Genomic DNA, 3,723 nt, shown 5'->3' with positions numbered 1-3,723 from the left:
TGTGCGGAGCACATGCATCCCCAGGCACCGTCCTAAACCCACTGCATGCAGTTCTAGTCCTTCAGCCGCCTTTGGTCTCGTCTTTACTGAACGGATGCAACAGGAAGCAGTTTCATTAACCCACATCCTTGACTGCAGGGTGAAGGAGAGGGAGAGGCTCTCTGAGGCTGGGCTGGGGTTTTATTTTTTTCTGTGTTAGTCCCGATCCCCACAACGACCCACGAGGGCTGTAGATATTTCATTGGCATTTTGTATCTGAGAAAACAGGCTGGGATGCCAGCTGCATCAAGGCCCAGAGTGTGTGCTCAGAGCAGCTTCCCCTCCTGGGAGAGTGACTAGCCTATGTCATTTCTGGTTTAACTTTCTAGCGCAAAGGTCCACTGCAGGCCTTCAGGGACACGAATCAGTACGTGTGTTTTGCAAACGGCTTCGGGAAAGGGAAAGGGTGATGCTGAAGATCTTGGGCGGAGTCAGAGCAGCTGACTCTCTGAGTGATTGAGTGACAACGTCAGCTCTGGGCACAAGTCCAGGCCACGGCATGCGTGGGCTTTGACCCCCTGGCCCTGCTGTCTCTGTGTTTACCCACTCTGCTTCCTCTGCAACTGATGTCATTGTGACTTCATATTTTGCCCTCAGCTGATCCCTGGGGAGAGGGGTGATGAGGGTCACCTGCAGGACACCTACCGGCTGAAGCCCCCCTCCCTTGCCCCTCCACCTGCCCACTCTGCAGTGGTTCAGGAGCTCAAAATGGTCACCACATTGTTAAACGGTTGGAAAAAAATTAAAAGAAGATCTCACAACCCCTGCAAATTATATGAAATTGCAACATCCGTGTCCACAATAAAGCTTAATAAACACAGTCACACATTTGTTTAGGAATTGTCTGTGACTGCTTTTGCAGTCTGATTAGGGACTGTGTGGCCTGAAGAGCCAAAAATATTTCCTCTCTGGCCTTTTCCAAAGTGTGCCAAGCCCAGGCAGAGTCCTTCTTCCTGTGATGACAGCAGTTGAGTCGGTAGTAGCATTTCACATGGTCAGCTCAAACCTCTGGCTCCTAATCAGAATGGAAAGTGCATGGAGAGTCAACCCACATGATTCTCAGAGACAAAGCAGCGCTCATGGGTCCCTACCTCTGGCTGCGTGGGGCCTGAGACCAATCAGGGGTTACCTGTCCTTCACTGAGAGGACCGGGCTCTGCTGCAGGCCCCTGGCAGGCAGCTCAGGCCTGTGTTCAGAGCTCATGGGATGCTCTTCAAAGGGACACCTACAGAGGAGACTTCCCCGTGTTGCCAGAGCAACTCCAATAGAGCCGTCTGCCCTGACTTACCCATGTGCATGTTTGTGCGCATGTGTGTGCGTGACAACAGCCTATCTGTGTGATGGTGGCTCCCGGCCTTTCACAGCACTGTCTGCTCCTATGGTAACAGTTCTAGATTTGCCCTGGGAAGCCACTTCTTGAGACAGCAGGAGGAGCTGAGAAACCACAGAGGGACTGGCCAGGCACGGAGCTAGGCAGAGCCCCTGGTGACTTGCAGCTCCTCTGAAAGTGGGGTTCCTGCAGAAGGGCAGGGGCCACGTGGCATTTCAGCACCCCTCAGCATTCACATAAAAATTGAGGATGAAGACAAGGTGGGCTTTAGAAAGCTGCTTGGCCCCCTATCACTGTGCAGCTTTTTAAAATTTTGTGATGAAATACATATAACATCGAATTTCCCATCTTAACCATTTTCCCCCTTTGATGAATGTTTATTCATCAAAATGTATACCGAGTAGTATGCCAGGAGTCAGAGATACAACAACAACAACCATCAGGTGACAGATTTCCCAGTTGACCATAAATTCATTGTCAAATGCTGACCCTTAAAGTTGGCGGGGCAAGTCCAGGGTCTGTTAGCCTACAGCTTCTGACACCCGGAAATGTAACTGTTCAAGTTCAGAATGTCTGAAATCTTAAATGTAAGGAAAAAAAATCATGACTCAAGCTTATTACTTCTCAGGGAGCCCAGGCTGGTTGTACAATTATCTCCTCAGTAGAAGAGTCATCTTAGAAGCCAAGTTAGTAATGTATTAAAATGTATTATTAATGTATTAAAAGTAACGTATTAAAATGCACACATGGGCAGGATCTAGCCAGAAATTCAGTCAAACTCTCAAGTTTTCCCTCCCTCTGCCTGAACACTATTTTGTTAAAATGCTCTTTCTTCAAAAAAATACTCTTTCATACAGGGGCACCTGGGTGGCTCAGTGGGTTAAGCCACAGCCTTCAGCTCAGGTCGTGATCTCAGGATCCTGGGATCGAGCCCCACATCAGGCTTTCTGCCCACTGGGGAGTCTGCTCCCCCCTCTCTCTCTGCCTGCCTCTCTGCCTGCTTGTGATCTCTGTCAAATAAATTAATAAATAAAATCTTTAAAAAAATGTTTCATACACTCTTTGGCACATCTACTGTGGGAATGAAGACTGTTCTCAGCAATAAGACCTTCGTCATTCCAGAAGGTGTCGACGTCACTCTGAAGGGATGCACTGTTATTGTGGAGGGCCCCTGAAGAACCCGGCAAAAGGACTTTAATCCCATCCGTGTAGCACTCAGTCTCCCTGGAAGGAAAAGAAGAAGCTCCCAGTTAACAAATGGTGAGGAACTAGAACAGAACCAGCTACCTGTTTGTGCTGTCTGTGGTCACATAGAGAACACAATCAAGGGCGTTACCCTGGGCTTCCGGGACAAGACGAGGTGTACGCTCAGTTCCTCATCCATGTTTTGATCCAGGAGAACTGTTCTCTTGTTGAAATCTGAAATTTCTTGGCTGAAAAATATATCTGCAAGGGTTCAGATGGGGTCCGGCGTTACTTGTTCTGTATCTCAAGTCCAGAAAAGTGAATTAATTCTTGAAGGAAATGACATTGAACTTGTATCACACTCAGCTGCCTTGATTCAGCAAGCCACAACCGTTAAAAACAAGGGTATCAGAAAATTTGGGGATGGTATCTATATTTCTGAAAAAGGAACAGTTCAGCAAGCTGATGAATAAGATCTAAGCTGTCCAGCTACAGAAACAGCAAGATGCCGGATGAGTTTTCAGACTTATTTGTGATAGCCTAAAGATGCAATGAACGCCGTACTGATTTGGGGCTTTTTCTTAAACCAATCATCCTTTCGAACGGTTTGGCCATTAAGCCATTCAGAAGTAAATCGTAGTGTGCTGTCCATACTGTTCCTAGACATGTTGGCCATCTCTGTGGTTTTGTTTGGTTTTGGGTTCTTGTTTGTATTTCTTTCCTTTTTTTATTATTATGGTAAAATACACACAGCATGAAATTTACCATCTTACCCATTTCTGAGTGTCCAGCCACACTCAGAGACGTTAAGCACATTCACACTGTTGCGTAACCATCACCATCCTCCTTCTCCAGAACTTTGTCATCTGCCCAAACTGAGACTCTGTCCCCATTAAACACTAACACCCCCTGCCCCTCCCTAGCCCCTGGCAACCATCGTTCTATGAATTTGACTGCTCTGGTTACCTCTCACGATTAGAATTGTACAGTATTCGCCCTTTCGAGATTGGCTTCTTCTACTTCCTACATGTTCTCAATTTCATCTCCTCTGTAGCATGTATCAGAAATGCCTTCCCTTTTAAGGCTGAATAATATGCCATCATATGTACGTCTTGCTGGTCGTATAGCCACATGTTGCTTCTTCATTCGTCCATTGATGCACACTTGTG

The 3,723-nt window shown here is 47.0% G+C and overlaps 1 pseudogene across 1 annotated transcript; it reads left to right on the top strand.

Moving 5' to 3' along the window:
• Nucleotides 1-2,451: 2,451 nt before the first annotated feature.
• LOC308354167 (large ribosomal subunit protein uL6-like) lies at nt 2,452-3,027 on the top strand (annotated as a pseudogene). Its single transcript has one exon. The product of its transcript is annotated as a large ribosomal subunit protein uL6-like (transcript).
• Nucleotides 3,028-3,723: the final 696 nt, after the last annotated feature.

This window comes from Martes martes (assembly GCF_963455335.1).
Source record: "Martes martes genome assembly, chromosome: 13".
NCBI lineage: Eukaryota > Metazoa > Chordata > Mammalia > Carnivora > Mustelidae > Martes > Martes martes.
This window is presented reverse-complemented; position numbering and strand designations above follow the sequence as displayed.